General features: G+C 36.4%; 1 protein-coding gene and 1 non-coding gene across 3 annotated transcripts in view; one reads left to right on the top strand and one right to left on the bottom strand.

Annotated features, from left to right (window-relative positions):
- LOC145686678 (NACHT domain- and WD repeat-containing protein 1) overlaps positions 1-18,526 on the bottom strand; it is a 1,466,154-nt gene that overhangs the window by 1,132,334 nt on the left and 315,294 nt on the right. Inside the window, exon 4 of one of the 2 annotated variants that reach the window (XM_081760197.1) lies at positions 13,590-13,619. The exons of the other annotated variant lie outside the window; for it this stretch is intronic. The gene's annotated coding sequence lies outside the window, so the exon portion shown is untranslated. The remainder of the gene's footprint in view (positions 1-13,589; positions 13,620-18,526) is intronic. 2 annotated transcript variants of the gene reach the window in all.
- On the top strand, positions 7,307-7,380 carry TRNAE-UUC (transfer RNA glutamic acid (anticodon UUC)). Its single transcript has one exon. It is a non-coding gene; the product is annotated as a tRNA-Glu (tRNA).

Below are 18,526 nucleotides of genomic sequence, written 5' to 3'. Positions count from 1 at the left end.
CTATATTAAAGGCTTACTCTACAAAAATCCTGGTGAAGACTCCTCCTAATGAAGAAAAAAAGGCATTCTAAAAGAGACTTGAAAATAGTACTGAGTGCTCCACGTAAAATTAGTCCAATAGGTCTGTATGGAGAAACGATTTATTGAGCATTACAAGTGCTCGTACGCAGCACTTCATACGAGGTGGTTTTAAGTTCTGATTTCTCCTTTTCCGCAGTACTGTGAGTAGAATGGAAAGCATACAGTTCTTCTTAAAAATACGTGGACACACCTTTTGAATTTATGATATGGAAGGCAACTTGTAGTTCCTGTAACTGCCACTAGAGTAAGCAGTGTTTTGATATTTCAAATGGAGACATTTGGAGTAGGCGAACATTATGTGATCAATCGTTCTCTACAGCTGGGTGGTGTGGCACTTACCGATTCATCGGCAACTCAGTGAGACAGGTTGTGAAGGTGTATGCAATGTGAAAAATATGCGTTCCTGAGTACGGAAGTTTAAAAAAGTTCAAACGACGCGTAGTAACAAACCCAAGCACCCTCGACTACGGACACATGATCGGGCGGGTGGCAGTGCAGGAGGTTGTTATGGAGGACTGCTGGTTACGTGTCTGTGATATTGCCTTTTAAACTTAGCATTTCCAAGAGATTTGTTGAGACAATTCTGCAGAAAGACCTGAAAATATGAAAAGTTTCTTCACGTTGGGTTACCCGAATGCTGTCTGTTGACCACAAGGTTGCGCATGTAGCAATGTGTCCAATCAATGTTGACACGTGGTGTTTCTTTCCACCAACAAATTTCTCTCTGAAACTCTTTTCAGAAAACATGGAAAATATTTAGAATGCACCTGGATCAACGTTAACATCCGATTAATTCTCGAAATCAATTAATCTCAACGATGTTACTAGTGCTAAACAAGTGAAAGATTTGTTTGCTTTTGTTATTGCAATGTTAAAGTAAGCTCACTGCCTGTCACCTATTTTAGTGGCCTAATATTACAAGAGAAATTAATAGGTTTGTTTCAAGTCACCATTGTGTAATGTTTTATGTAAAAAAAAATCCGAATTCATAATTGTTTGTATTTGCATTTTTAATTATTGAATAGATTTGTCTTTATAAAAGTCTGTGTCAAATTATTTTAGACTCTTTGGTCTTTGTGAGGTCTCTGAAAGCGCGAGGCCCTGGATCATCGCCCACCAAGAGCGTCGATCTTGGGGGCCGGGACGATCCGCGTCCCCTAATGCTCATGTGGGCCCACTTATTTTTTATGCATATGTATTTTTTTATTGTTATATGTATTTTTATAAATATACAATATTTCGCATAATTTGAATTCGTATTAAAATCCTCATGTATGCCTTCTTAGACCCATGTCTGCAACCAAACACACATCTGAATGGGCATCCCCAAAGATACAGAGAATCGGTGCTCTTCTCGCCTACCGTCTGCGACGCCACTAACATAACAAATGCATCATGTTAAATAATAATAGTACTAATAATAAATTATTTTCAAATGGTCATGCCGTCTTGTTTAATATTAGAAGGAGTTTTTATTATTTCTGAAATAATCATTCTCTCTGTTGTTGGTTTGCTCTGGTTGGATCGCTTAAGAGAGATACGGTACCGAGCTCTCAAACACCGTCTTCCACCATGGAAATAAGCGATACTAGCGGCCTCAGGAAAAGGGAGCCAGAGCTTGGCGGCACAGTACTCGAACATCAGTAAATTTACCACTATAAAATATTACGGAAGTCTCAAAAAGGTGATCAGAGAGGAGAGAGAGAGGACAGAAAAGATCAGTAACACTTCGAGGACGAACTAGAGCCGAATAACAATAATAATAATAATAATAATAATAATAATAATAATAATAATAATAATAATAAATAATAATAATAATAATAATAATAACAAGAAACGTTAATAATAGCTGACTAAAGTTTATCCACTATAATGACGTCGTAGTGCATAGTTATATGCAGCTTCAGAATTAAATAAATCTACAGGTTACGTGACATTTCATTGGATAATTTAGGACAACGAAAGTTGAGTTGTTGAAGGTCTAGATCGTACTTCGGAATTCGACGGACTTTCATATTTGATAATCAATACAGAAATGAGGCTCAGTGGTAGAGCGTTCAGCTCTGGTACTAGGGGTCTCGGGTTCGATCCCAGCCCCGCCAAGTGAACTTTGTGGTGGACAAACACCGTGTGCGTGGGTTTTCTCTGGTTTCTCCCGTTTCTTCCCACTTTCTTCATTCCACCATTTCATCCATTACTCATCATCACCATCTCCTTTAGCCTAACCGGCATAACCGTGGGACGTAAAACTCAAAGATTTCATTTCATTTTCAATACAGAAATGAAAGTGGTAGTAGGTTTTTACCACATCTAGATTTAGTAGAGATATTAAGTAATGTATTCTTGGGACGTTTAATTGTTCACAGAAAACCTCTTTTCCCATTCTATTGCCGTCTTTACTCCATAACGATCAACGCTAAATCCGAAAGTGCTTGGTTTCCGCGATTTCTTGCTTGGATAGAGGTTAATATGGTACCCATTCTTAGAACGTTAAATTGATGAAACAAAAAATGCTTCTCGTATATACAGGGTGGTAAGAAACTATTTGACAGACATAATAAAATTATAAAAGAGTTTTGGTTGGTAAACCAGAGAGACAAGATAAATATATAAAGGAGTTTTGGTTGGTAAACCTGACAGACAGGGTAAATATATAAAGGAGTTTTGGTTGGTAAACCTGACAGACAGGGTAAATATATAAAGGAGTTTTGGTTGGTAAAACAGATAGACAGAGTAAATATATAAAGGAGTTTTGGTTGGTAAACCAGATAGTCAGGGTAAATATATAAAGGAGTTTTGGTTGGTAAAACAGACAGACAGAGTAAATATATAAAGGAGTATTGGTTGGTAAAACAGATAGTCAGGGTAAATATATAAAGGAGTTTTGGTTGGTAAAACACACAGACAGAGTAAATATATAAAGGAGTATTGGTTGGTAAAACAGATAGTCAGGGTAAATATATAAAGGAGTTTTGGTTAATAAACCAGACAGACAGAGTAAATATATAAAGGAGTATTGGTTGGTAAACCAGACAGACAGGGTAAATATATAAAGGAGTTTTGGTTGGTAAAACAGACAGACAGAGTAAATATATAAAGGAGTATTGGTTGGTAACACAGACAGACAGGGTAAATATATAAAGGAGTATTGGTTGGTAAAACAGACAGACAGGGTAAATATATAAAGGAGTTTTGGTTGGTAAACCAGACAGACAGGATAAATATATAAAGGAGTATTGGTTGGTAACACAGACAGACAGGCTAAATATATAAAGGAGTATTGGTTGGTAACACAGACAGACAGAGTAAATATATAAAGGAGTATTGGTTGGTAACACAGACAGACAGGCTAAATATATAAAGGAGTATTGGTTGGTAACACAGACAGACAGAGTAAATATATAAAGGAGTATTGGTTGGTAAAACAGACAGATAGAGTAAATATATAAAGGAGTATTGGTTGGTAAAACAGACAGACAGGGTAAATATATAAAGGAGTTTTGGTTAATAAACCAGAGAGGGTAAATATATAAAGGAGTTTTGGTTAATAAACCAGACAGGGTAAATATATAAAGGAGTATTGGTTGGTAAACCAGACAGACAGGGTAAATATATAAAGGAGTTTTTGTTAATAAACCAGACAGACGGTAAATATATAAAGGAGTATTGGTTGGTAAACCAGACAGACAGAGTAAATATATAAAGCAGTTTTGGTTGGTAAACCAGACAGACAGGCTAAATATATAAAGGAGTATTGGTTGGTAACACAGACAGACAGAGTAAATATATAAAGGAGTATTGGTTGGTAACACAGACAGACAGGGTAAATATATAAAGGAGTATTGGTTGGTAAAACAGACAGACACAGTAAATATATAAAGGAGTTTTGATTAATAAACAAGACAGACAGGGTAAATATATAAAGGAGTATTGGTTGGTAAACCAGACAGACAGGGTAAATATATAAAGGAGTTTTGGTTAATAAACCAGACAGACAGGGTAAATATATAAAGGAATATTGGTTGGTAAAACAGGCAGACAGTGCAAATATATAAAGGAGTTTTGGTTAATAAACCAGACAGACAGAGTAAATATATAAAGGAGTTTTGGTTGGTAAAACAGACAGACAGAGTAAATATATAAAGGAGTTTTGATTAATAAACAAGACAGACAGGGTAAATATATAAAGGAGTATTGGTTGGTAAACCAGACAGACAGGGTAAATATATAAAGGAGTTTTGATTAATAAACAAGACAGACAGGGTAAATATATAAAGGAATATTGGTTGGTAAAACAGGCAGACAGGGTAAATATATAAAGGAGTTTTGGTTAATAAACCAGACAGACAGAGTAAATATATAAAGGAGTATTGGTTGGTAAAACAGACAGACAGAGTAAATATATAAAGGAGTTTTGATTAATAAACAAGACAGACAGGGTAAATATATAAAGGAGTATTGGTTGGTAACACAGACAGACAGAGTAAATATATAAAGGAGTATTGGTTGGTAACACAGACAGACAGGCTAAATATATAAAGGAGTATTGGTTGGTAACACAGACAGACAGAGTAAATATATAAAGGAGTATTGGTTGGTAAAACAGACAGATAGAGTAAATATATAAAGGAGTATTGGTTGGTAAAACAGACAGACAGGGTAAATATATAAAGGAGTTTTGGTTAATAAACCAGACAGGGTAAATATATAAAGGAGTATTGGTTGGTAAACCAGACAGACAGGGTAAATATATAAAGGAGTTTTTGTTAATAAACCAGACAGACGGTAAATATATAAAGGAGTATTGGTTGGTAAACCAGACAGACAGAGTAAATATATAAAGCAGTTTTGGTTGGTAAACCAGACAGACAGGCTAAATATATAAAGGAGTATTGGTTGGTAACACAGAAAGACAGAGTAAATATAGAAAGGAGTATTGGTTGGTAACACAGACAGACAGGGTAAATATATAAAGGAGTATTGGTTGGTAAAACAGACAGACAGAGTAAATATATAAAGGAGTTTTGATTAATAAACAAGACAGACAGGGTAAATATATAAAGGAGTATTGGTTGGTAAACCAGACAGACAGGGTAAATATATAAAGGAGTTTTGGTTAATAAACCAGACACACAGGGTAAATATATAAAGGAATATTGGTTGGTAAAACAGGCAGACAGGGTAAATATATAAAGGAGTTTTGGTTAATAAACCAGACAGACAGAGTAAATATATAAAGGAGTTTTGGTTTGTAAAACAGACAGACAGAGTAAATACATAAAGGAGTTTTGATTAATAAACAAGACAGACAGGGTAAATATATAAAGGAATATTGGTTGGTAAAACAGGCAGACAGGGTAAATATATAAAGGAGTTTTGGTTAATAAACCAGACAGACAGAGTAAATATATAAAGGAGTATTGGTTGGTAAAACAGACAGACAGAGTAAATATATAAAGGAGTTTTGATTAATAAACAAGACAGACAGGGTAAATATATAAAGGAGTATTGGTTGGTAAACCAGACAGACAGGGTAAATATATAAAGGAGTTTTGGTTGGTAAACCGGACAGACAGACTAAATATATAACAAACTTTGGTTGCTGAAGCAACTTTTTAAAAAAGTAATAAAGATAATTTCTTTGATTTCGAGCTTAACATTCATTCCAGCACGAAGCTTAGTTGAAACATTGTTCTACAGCTTAATGTAGCATCCAAACTACATGTGTTTGTATTTGGAATCGAACCTGAACATTCCGCACCTAAGGCACGGTAGCTAACCATATAACTATCATCTGGAAAGCTAAATTTAATAAGAAGAATATTTAAAAATTCCTCAGGGTTATTCTTTTAATCTCCCAAATCATAATGTTACCTCTTTGAAACCTGGAAATTCATCAAGTCTGGTATGGGAATAAAGTGAATGCTGGGGTCTAATTCCGATTTTTTCCCCTAATTTTTTGTATATGCTTGAAGCAAGGTTTATAGCAAGTCAGTCTGTCTAAGTCTTTGATGTTTATAACTCAGGCATAAACACACAAAAATTATTATAAAGATTCTTTTCTCTCTCTCCCGCCGTCAAAGGTTATTCATTCCTTCTATGATGCGTTTATATAGAAAAGATCAAACACAGAGGTCAGCCATGCGTATAATGCAACGTACTAGGAAATGGCAGACATCATACGAAAGTCCAAGCCACAAAGTAAAGGGAAAGTCAAAAGCCAAACAGGAAAGAGAGAAATAAAAATAAGGAAACTTTTATGTACAGGATTGCCAACTCATGAATATTTGTACTAACCTTAGTGTCATCTTAACTCATTATTTTAATTTTTATATGTACATATTTCTGGTGATTATGGCATATAAGACCTTAAGCCCATTACGTATGTGGAAAGACGTCCCTCAGCCTTTACATTATCCGGGAAAGTGGGAAGTGGACTGGGATTTGTTTGTTAGGTACTATCCCGACATTTACTGTTGTGAATGAAGAAAATCCAGAAATCCTCACTCAAGATAACTAGTCTGAAAAATCTGTTACCAGAACCTCCGCTTATTCTAGTGGCTAGCACGCTTGACTTCGGTTTGCGTGGTGCCGGGTTCGATTCCTAGCGGGGGTACAGTTGAACGACGAAAGTAGTTCGAATTCTATGGAAATCAGTAGATCCATGTCTCCTTTAGCTTGGCAGGCATAACCGTTAAACTAAATCAAACCAAACCAAAGGTTGTTACAAGAAGTGTTATCACAATATTTTGAACAGACTCTTACATTTAAATGTTCGGTGTGGTGAGCAGTGATGGAATTGGGCCATGAAATTCGTCAACCATAACCCGGAAGACCCAGAGGCAATCAGAGCTATGATCCTAAAGCCTCAGTGACTCAGACCGCCTCAAAACAACGAATGACCCAGTTTGACGACCTACTATCCAGAGTGGTCCCGTATGATCCGGACAGGCCTATGACCGGGGGACCCATAAAGACAGAGTATGACCATCTTTATTTATTTTGATCGTTTGATATTTCTTAATTTGATATTTCTTCCTATAAAATTCTGTCGCATTTACTTACAATCATCTCTAAATATAAAATGTAAGCAAAGGTATCATTTGGGAAGAAAAGATGGGGGCAATTGCCCTCCCCTGAGTTTGAGAAATACATATTCTGTAATAAATTGTATACTAATATACTACTGAAAAACGTGAAACTTTATTACCGGTGGACAGTTGCCCCGCGTAGCATAGTCGCTAACGCTCTCGCCTTTCGTGCGAGAGGTCCCGGGTTCGATTCCCGGTGGGGGCACTCGGTTGAAAAAATGTAAAACGCTTTTTCAGGCCAGCCACTCTGAATGAGGTTTACCTGGGTTTTCCTCATACACATCAGGCAAATGCCGGGGTGGTATCTAATTTATAGTTCCCAGGCCGCTCCCTTCCTTCCCCAATCCTTTCTTCCTTCCTTTTCCCAAGATTGTGTTCTCGCCGAGGGACGTCATCTCTCAAAAAGTGAAGGGATAAATGGCCTTAGACGCCGAAAGCCCAGAAATCCAAATTTCTTTACTTCTTATACCCGTGAAAAATCTTTCCTCCTCTCTCTCTCTCTCTCCTGGCAAAATCTGAAATGATGCTAGTGAACTGTAAGATACTGTATGTAGCACCGAACTCAATATAAGAATCCTATTGATTTAAGATCCTATTCTTGCCTTATTTAAACCAATATACGAAGGCAAACAAATTATGTAACCAAAAAATAATTAGGGCTTTTGTAATATAAACACAGATTCTAATTACAACTTTTACAAATATTAGTAAAACATATATTTTAATCAGAATTCATGACAAATTTTAGCGTATAAATATACTGTTCCACACTTATTGAATAAATGCTTATTAACATAGTTACACGTTATAAAACACTGCCATAAAACATTCAATAAAGACAACATTTTAATTACATAAAACTTTCTAATCTAGTTAATGAAGTTTTATTTATTGTCTGTAGATGTCAGTTAAGGAAGCCATTACAAGGAAGTTTTGTTCTTTTCTAAAGCGAAAAATAAAAGTGTATATGTTACCCTAGCAACAACAATATATTAGAAACATTATAATCTCTTTACTGCGATATTAACTTCCCACTTGGTGACTGATATTAAAAGCACCCACAGTATGAAGTTGTGTTCCACACACACACACAAAATGTCTTTCTCTAAGTTTGTGTCTGAAAGAAAACGTGTACTTAATGGTTCAGTCTGATTAACGAAGCTAGGAAACGAGATAATTAGATTGTCCCTTTTTCTTTTAATTTTGAACAAATCTCGGCTGGGGGAATCGAAGTATATACAGCAGTGTTATCAAATTACTCTAGAAACAGTGGGTCAGTGGTAGCGCTCTCAGCCATAGCGGTTGATTCGATTTGTTGATAGTTTGTGGTGTGTCCTAGGTTTTCTCAGAGTTTTTCCATTTCTTTTCTCAGATTTATTTCACAAATTCTTCTATTGTCACTCACTTTCACAAATTCTTTTATTTTACAAATTATGTTATCATCAGTCGCTTTCACAAGTTCTTTTATTTCACAAACTCTTTCATCACTCATTTTTCACGAATTATTTTATCACTCACTTTCACAACTTCTTTTATTTCACGAATTATTTTATTACCACTCATTTTCACAAATTCTTTTATTTCACGAATTATTTTATTACCACTCATTTTCACAAATTCTTTTATTTTACGAATTATTTTATTACCACTCATTTTCACAAATTCTTTTATTATCAGTGTCACAAATCCTTTTATTGCACAATTTTTTTTACTATCATCTGTCCCCTTTATTTTAAAACACACAGCTTTGGGACTTGAAACGAAGGGACATTATTTCATACTTTCAACATCTAATTCCAAAGTAAAAATCAGTGCTGTCACAGTACACATCGCATCCAAGCTTTTGGCGCTCTACCTCCTGGATAGAAATAACGGTGATCCACCGAGGAGTTCTTGAGATTATTATCTCTCCCGGAGGGACACACGGACATGCAGAGCAAATACGTATATCAAGGAGTTTTTGATTAAACAAACTTCTTAAAAATGGCTAAACAGTTTAAACTTGTACATAATTTAATATCAAGAAATACATAGTTAAAGCTCCAAGCCAGCAATGATGCCAAAGTTCTGTCCGCACGTATATTCGAAAACTGAAGTGTAGTTAGGGAAATCTAGCAGATACGTTTTTAACTTTAGACAAGGACTGAATGGTTAGAGTGAGATGTAACATGCAAGTTAACAACAAAGAGGACAATATCTTATATAATGGACTCAGCTATATTATTATTATTATTATTATTATTATTATTATTATTATTATTATTATTATTATTATTATTATTATTATTATGTTCTGCCGAAACAACCCGAAACGCGTGTAAGCACTGCGGCAGCATCGAAACAGAACCGATTAAGCTGGGTATTATTCGTGCCCTGACTGTTGTGAGGGTTTTTCAAAAAGTTCTCGTCCTGACACTAAAATATCGCGCCACTGGTAAGGCTGCAGTTCTAGATCTGGGTTGTAGTGTGGGTACTTAATATACTTGAAGCTCTTGTCTTTCACTGCATCCACACTCTTCACTGCAATATTGTTACACAGTATGCTAGTTGAACTCACAGCAATTGATTTTAATTGCTCCCTCCAACAAACTGACTCAGCTAGAAAGTTAAAACTAATACATTACATTTTCAGTAGATAACATTATATGTTATTAATGGATTATCACCAAAAGGCGTGATATTTCAATATCAAACAGAAACCTTGGAAACCCTTCCCCCCTCCATATCTCACTATTTCATAATACTGAAAATGAAGCTGTTTTGAATACAATCTGTTGTTACAATTTGGAAATTAAATCTGGATAAGTGTTGAGTTTGCAAACCAATTATTCTACGCAGGAGATGTGTCTTTGTGGGTACACCAGTCAAAAAAAAAAAAAAAAAAAAAAAAAATGAAATGAAATCTTTGAGTTTTACGTCCCACGATTATGCCGGTTAGGCTAAAGGAGACGGTGATGATGAATAATGAATGAAATGGTGGAATGAAGAAAGTGGGAGGAAAAGGCAGAACCCCGAGAAAACCCACGCACACGGTATTTGTCCACCACAAAGTTCACTTGGCGGGGGCTGGGATCGAACCCGGGTCCCCAAACACCACAGGTGAACGCTCTACCACTGAGCCACCGCGGCCCCTTCAGTCAAAAAAAAAAAAGTTCGGGGAAGTAGCGGGTACGATAACTCATTGATTAAACCCTGATTCAATGTGTCATAGGTTCAAGTCCATAAAAGGTTGTAATATCCAATATATTGAATTAGTAGTTTCTTTACGTTTCCTCTATATCGTAATCAGTATAAAAAGTACTTTATTATAGATATTCTCTCAGACAATGCAGCTCTTAAGGGAAGTAACATAGATTCAAATTAAAATTTTGTTGCTCTGAGTGTAAGAATACTAAAGTTATCAGAATAATACTTGATAAATAATCCGGCATAGTACCGAAGAATTGTCCTTTTTTTGCTGATTGTAGCATTCATGTTATTTATTTATTTATTTATTTATTTTTAAAGAAAGAAATGTGACTTTGATTCTACATACAGAATCTGAAACGTTGATCGGTGGATCTTTCGTTACTGGCAAATGGTAGTATTCAGAGCAAAGGTGATCTTATAAAGTTCATGAAATAAATTTATAGTAAGCAGAAGAATAGAGATGATCGTGATAACTTTTAAAGCATGTTCTTTCTGCTCTATATTAGAGTAACATTTTTATGATTGTGGTCTTGGTGTGAAGAACTCTTTTCTTTGATACGTAATTAATATTTTTAACCTCTAAGAGCCTGCTCACCAAGATTTCAACTTAACAGAAAAACGAAACGAAATCTTTAAGTTTTACGTCCCACGGTTATGCCGGTTAGGCTAAAGGAGACGGTGATGATGAGAGATGAGTGAAATGGTGGAATGAAGAAAGTGGGGGTAAACAGGAGAACCCCAAGAAAACCCACGACCACGATGTTTGTCCACCACAAAGTACACACGGCGCGAGCTGGGATCGAACCAGGGACCTCAAGCACCGGAGGTGAACGCTCTACCACTGAGCCACCGCGCCCCCTTCAACTTAATAGAGTCTAGGAAAGAATACTTATCTAATATTGCACTTCTTGTATACAAGAAACTTTACAAAGGGTTTCTTCCATTAGCATGTGGCGATAAAACTTTAACAAATTACTATAACCCCAAGACATACACAAGAGTGGTTACCGTTTGTAGTTTATAAAAATTCTCGATCAGGAAGAGGTAAGAGGGGAAAATTCAAAACTAGAAGATATTAAATTGACTACAAGAAGCCTAACTGGATTGTATTGCCATATATTACGTTGATACAGATAAAATGTCCCCTTCTCCCTCTATAATTTCCAAAGATCAAAACTATTGCAATATCAAAATCAAATACAAAATCAAAATAAAATAAATCAACTATTGCAAAACTATTGCAAAGTGAAGTATAATACCAGACTTATCAAAATAATCGCCGTCTGCAATCACACTTTTGATTTTGATATCGCTCACCCAGTGATTGGAATCTATCACGTTGCACAGGGCATTCACTAGAGATCTTTTCTTCCAAAAAGTGATCCAGATACAGGAAGAAGGGGTTTTGATTTTGATATCACTCACCCAGTGATTGGAATCTGTGGGAAAAGAATTCTGGAGTCTGCAATACAATGATGTCTCAGTTTCACGTTGCACAGGGCAATTAGTAGAGATCTTCTCTTCCAAAAAGTAATCAAGATACAGGAAGAAGTGTTTTTATTAATTTTTTTCTTATACATATTTCTGGGAGAGATGATGTCCCTCGGCGAGCACACTATACGGGGAAGAAGGGAAGGAAGGAAGCGGTCTGGGACTTGTATGTTAGGTACCATCGCGATATTTGTCTGGTGTGAATGAGGAAACTTGAGAAAAGGTTCACTCTAGATCACAAACTGAAAACGCTGTAGCTCCTTTCCGACCGATTGTCCTAACGGAAATCAAACCAAGGACCGCTCGAACCAAAGACGAGAGGATAAACGACTACGGTACCCAAGACCACCAAAAGAGGCGGTACAAAGTTGGAGAGATGTGGAGGAAATGAGAAGAATGTGGAAGTGTTTCATATTGTAACTCATGGGTAACTTGCAATGTCCTTTGACCGACACGTTTGACCAAACATCAGGGCACTATGACTGTTTACTATTGCTGGATGTATGCGGTGAACTTGATAGAGTTCAACGCTGTAACGATCTGCATTAATTATTGCAGTCTCTCTGAGAAAGGCAGGGTGAATCATTCCAAGCTCCCATACCAAAAACGTCTTTCTCGGTCGAAGAGATGCTTTAGAAAAATCGTCTGGAGGGTTGATCACTATCCAACCACAGAACTGACTATTTATGATTATCAAAGCAAATCCTCTTTTCATCTGAAGAAACAATCCGATTCAGGAAATCTTTCCCGTTTGTTCTTTACACTCACAGTCAGAGAACTACACGCCTCCAGAACGACATTCTTGTTGAGATGTTAACTCACGTGGCACCCATGTTTGCAACTGTTACAGATCGTATAGAGCTGCCAAATGACAATGATATGGTATACGCCTAACTTGTCTTCAGTGCAACGAATACTTTCTCGAGGGTCTGCTTCCACAGTGTTCTTCTCATCTAAAGAATGATGTTAGTCCGTGGCCAGAGATCTCATTTCACAATACCGTGTCACCGGAAAAGCAACGACCAATAGTGCGTTCATTCACGATTGGTAACTTAAATGCTTTGTAAATACATTTTACGGCTTGCTGTGCAGAATGTATCAGTTTGAAGCTGTGTAGAAATATCACTCACAATTGTGCGTTTTCCATAGTGCACTTTCATACATCCTGTCTAACGTGTAGATAGTTTGTGATGTTAGACATGTGGTCTTCGCCTATTCCTGTGTCTTGTTTGTGAGATACCGGGTAAGCTTTCAACTAGATATCAGGTATCCACTTGAAAGTAGGCTCGGACCTAGAACTTTGTGAAGCGGGGTACATAGTTATAAATAAATAAAGGAGTTTTCAATATTTTCCCTATATATACATATAGCAAGCTTTAACTCATCGTGTACAGTAGACGGAAGGCTAGGTGCTACAGCTAGTTTATTATAATTACTATTATATTATTATTATTATTATTATTATTATTATTATTATTATTATTATTATTATTATTATTATTATTATTATTATTATTATTATTATTATTATTATTGTATAGAAACATGAAACATTGGGGATAAAGGAACTTGAAACTTCATATACTAAATTAAACTTAACAGCCTAACTTAACAGAAACAAATACACAAAAATGTATAGCCTTCCATGCGGTTACACTAGTGACAGAGCTAATCAAATGCAAAAATATACAAAGAAAAATGCAGCAGTATGTTGTTATTGGTTCAATAACTTACCAATAAACGAACCACTTGCGATACGTCTTCCTGCAAATAAGACAGAAGACCGATTAGAATGCTGTCGTTCAAATACGCAATACTATTATGGTTTATGGAATAAAAGAAAATCAGTATATTTGTGTTCTACGTCTTTGTCCAACGGAGGTTATGAAGGACAAGTGATCTATTAACTTGGAGTTCGAATCACTAGCGGTACTTAATCTTGGTTTAGATGACAAATGTGCAGATCACGTAATATTAGCCCTCACATTACATAGACCGTTCTCCACCACACACTCTCGCCTCCAAGAGAGCTAATTCATATTTGTACATAATGAAGGTGCTACGAGAGTATTTCCAAACGTTTCTGATCTAGACCTGAAATATTACACTACTCGTAATAAATCGTTCATGCAATACAATGCCATTTATGTGGAAATAATGTAGAATAATTAGTTACAACTCTCTAGCCGCGACAGTTCGTTGGATGCAGTTATTTGAATCAGTCGCTGTGTGTTGAGTTCGCATACTGTGTTAGATGTAGTCACTTGGATCTGCAGCTGTATGTTGAGCTCGCATACTATGTTAGATGCAGTCATTTGAATGAGTCACTGTATGTTGAGCTCGCATACTATGTTAGATGCAGTCATTTGAATGAGTCACTGTATGTTAAGCTCACATACTATGTTAGATGTAGTCATTTGAATGAGTCGCTCTATGTTGAACTCGCATACTTTGTTAGATGCACTCATTTGAATCTGTCGCTGCGTAATGAGCTCGCATACTGTGTTAGATTCACTCATTTGAATCAGTCGCTGAGTGTTGAGCTCCCATAATGCATGACAATGCTCCAGTCCATACGACTGTTTCGCCAAGGCTGCGTGAAAGACTGTGGCTTCGAGAAGATTTAATACCCATCACACAGTCCGTATTTAGTAGTGCGACCTTGGTAATAACAGCTGTGTGCATTGGAGCATTGTCATGCAGTATGCGAGCTCAACATAAAGTGTCTGATTCAAACAATTCCTATCAGTGAACAGATGCAGTTTGACAGTTGAAACTGATACATTATTTTCTTTACACAAATGGCTTATTACCAGTGACATGATATTTCAGCGTTAGGCGGGATACTTTCGGATATAACCTCGTACATGAAACATCTGCTTGAAAATATTATTTTTAAGGAAGGAGATCATTTCTTTCTTCTGAAATGCCTGACATAGAAGTACAAAATTTGGAATACGGGGATCTTGCATAAGAGAACACGACTTTGTTATTTATTTCGCACAAATTGGCAGGCACCGTGGCTTAGTTGTAGAGCGTTTACCTCTTGTGTGTGGGTCCCTGGTTTGATTCCCTGTCAAGTAAGTTTATTGTCTATAACATTGTTTCCATGAGTTTTCTCAGATAATCTCGTCTCCTCCCACATTATTATTCCACCAATTTTTCCAACAACATTTACTTGTTTTAATCACCTGTCTCTTTTAGCCTAAAGGGCATAATCGTGGGACGTTAAACTGAAATATTTCATTTCATTTCCACGAATTCATCAAGGAAGACGCAAGAGGAGTAGCGTTGGGAAAGGTGAGGGGGGGGTCAAAATAATATCTATGATAACGTAAATTATGTGTGTACTTTATATGAAGATGAGTACCGAAAAAACGAACTACATGTCCACAGACTAAAGAAGAATAAATAACTGAAGGGCAGTTAATGATTCACACTGTTTTTGGTGGGATGACTTTATTAACATTGTATGAAAGTAGTAAGGATTGTGCTATTGCTTATATATGATTACATATGTGTTACCAATATTAAATCCGAATATCATTTTATAGACTATGGCTATATGCAAGAGTTATCAACAACATACATACAGACGTGTTCAAATTACTAGACTCATGCTCGAAAAATGCAAAGTTGATGTTGCAACCCTAATTTCGGAGTTATAGAACATGTAACTTAATGGTTAAACCACCAACAAAGGGTTTTTCATTTGTTTACTGTACAGTTGAAGTGGTGATATCACCGTTGAACAGCAGATGACATTAGTGGGAGGAGCGAGCTCTGAAAGTGGAGTTTCAGTTGTAGACAGCTATTGTGGTTTCCATCAACAAGTTACAGTCTGAAGTGTTGTGGTTTCAGTAGTAAACAGTTATCACGTTCAAAGCATTCGACAGTTCGAATGGGCCAGTTAAAAGTTATCGTGACATGTTTATTTGTGTATTAATATTTTCTTCGGTGTAGTCCTGTAGTCGCGGCATAATGGGAAAAGCCAGAAATCTTCCTTCGCGTAAAGTGGAAGTTATAAAACACTTCTGACGGAAGGAAGATATACACAACGACAAATTGCTAGTAGAGTTGAGGTAAGACAAAAATCTGTGAGTAGAAACTCTGTTGCAATGAGCAAGAAGCAAATATATCAGCAAAATAGGGTTGGGAAGTTGATCAAAAACCAAAGCTATCGCTAAGATGTATCAGAAAACCCAAACTAAACATATTGGCTCTGGGAAACAGAAACACAACATCTAGAGACTTAAGCATTAAAATGGCTGAGTATGGTGCAGATATTTCGCCTGAAAGTGTTTGAAGGATTCTTTGTGTTGAGGGAATAAAAGCATGCTGGCCAAGAAAGAAAGCAAAAATTACTCCAATCATTGCAAAGAAGCGCCTCAAATGGGCACGAGACCTAGAACATTGGACTGCTGATGATAGGAGAGTGGTCTCTTAGGGATGAATCATATGTCTTCGTGTCTGATGAATGTTCACAATATGTGTGACGTCGACCTGAGAAATTCAAGCTGGAATGTCTCCAACAAACCATGAAGCATCCTACTTCAGTCGTGGTCTATGGTGTGATGTCTGTCTTCGGGCCTGACAGACTATTAACAGTAGAGAGAACCATGAAGCACGACCAATACCTATACGTCCTTCAAGAAGAACTGCTTCCAGAAACTGCAGTCTGGTTTGATGCAGATGCAGATCTTTATGCTTGATGTAACCCCATGCCACCAGGCCAAAGTTGTGACGAAATTATTCGTGGACAACGAAATTAATGTCCTTCCGTGGACAGGCAACAGTTCTGATATGAACACCTTTGGAGCTTCATGTAGAAAAAGCTAAAGAAGAAGAACATTTGTGGTATCATGTTGCTGAATTGAAGGTAAAATGTGCTAAGCTCGTACATAGCATGCCGCAAAGGATAAAATACTAATTAAAGAATAAGGGATTCCATACGAAATAGTAATCTTTGTGTTAGAGATCATTTTCTTGTAAATAATCCAATACATTTTTTGTTTCCAGTTTGGATATACACAATGTATAGTAATTATATTTGAATGTCAAGTACGCATTTGTTTTATTGATATTGAAAAGCATGTGTTTTATTGATATTGAAAAGACCCACTAGAAGTTAGAACAGAGTTACAAAGCAATAATTTGGACGAAGTTCGAACGTGTTTTCTCACATAATGTTGTAAGAACAGTAAAATATACAGAAATTGAATCTTGAGTCTAATAATTTGGACACGTCTATACGTATCATCGAGTAAACATAACATAATATTGTAAGAAGTGAGTTCTGTTACACAGTGTGAAGCTAGGTTAAACTTTCGACGCTGGATCGACTGAAAAATAAACAATTGATGCAATCTATTATCGTTTTTGCTCTAAGGCAAAAATAAATAAATAAAAAAGAACATTGAACCCTGAAATGGTTTATTCCAACCATTTCCAGTTCTGATCAGGTTAACGTAAGAGATTAAACTTATTTTTGGGTCGCTGAATCGATTGCAAAAAAAACACTTCTTGATATATTTTGTTTTGCTCTGAAACCTGTCAACAGCCAGACAAACGGTCTAACGGACGGACAGAGCCGTTCCACAAGACTTTTGACTCTTACGCATAATGTACTTTGGAAGTTTAAAAATCGTATTAATACAAATTGTAAGCCATCTTCAAATATTAGTATTATTCATTAATCCTTATTTTTCCTAATATATAAAATAAGGTTTGTATATGTTTGTCTGTCTGTCTGTCATCAGATAATTATATATAAAGGAGTCAACTAGAACCACCGAAATTTGTCACAAGCAGTGGCGGATCCAGGAGGCGGTCGGGGCGATCGCCCCCTCCCCCAGAAGAAGAAACTTTCTTACTTTATATATATAAATAAAATCCAGCCCAGAGTTTGAAGCTCTTAAAAGTAGCTCAAAGTAGCAGTATAACAACCCACGGCCTTCCCCCCCCCAGAAGCCGGTCCTGGATCCGCCACTGGTCACAAATAGATTTTTACCAGGGTCCAAAGCTTTTCGTGGGAGTTCAAATTCAATATGAGGATAAAATATATTGACATTTGTAAAATGGCCTCTAAAATTAGACTAAATTTACAGGAAAGTTGGGATTTCGGGGGTGCATGCCCCAGAACCCATCCTCTGTGTAAGTCTCTGCAATTAACCTAAAATGATAGAAGCATAATATAAAACTATAGATAATTTCATTTCGTTTCAACAGTTTTATCTATAATGCGTTTACTGAAGCTATATATGACACTTTCTCGAGGTCCAAGGTTCGATCCCAAACCCCGCCAAGTGAACTTCGTGATGGACAACCACCGCGTGCGTGGGTTTTCTCGGGGTTCTCCCGTTCCCTCCCACATTCTTCATTCCACCATTTCATTCATTACTCATTATCACCGTCTCCTTTAGCCTAACCGGCATAAGCGTGGGACGTAAAACTCAAAGATTTCATTTCATTTTTACTTTCTCAAGGGTATCATAAGATAAATGGTATAGCACGTTACGTTCTAATACTTATTAAACATGAATATGAGCACTATACGAACCTGGTAAGAAAAAGAATAAAAATGAAAATACATATCCGAATGTAGGCTACTCCATTCAATTTCGTTGTTTTGGTACTGCGTGATTTTTGGAAATCACATTCAGATCTTTACT

The sequence above is a fragment of the Thermobia domestica genome, chromosome 5, assembly GCF_964235325.1.
Source record: "Thermobia domestica chromosome 5, izTheDome1.hap1.1, whole genome shotgun sequence".
Classification (NCBI taxonomy): Eukaryota; Metazoa; Arthropoda; class Insecta; order Zygentoma; family Lepismatidae; genus Thermobia; species Thermobia domestica.
This window is presented reverse-complemented; position numbering and strand designations above follow the sequence as displayed.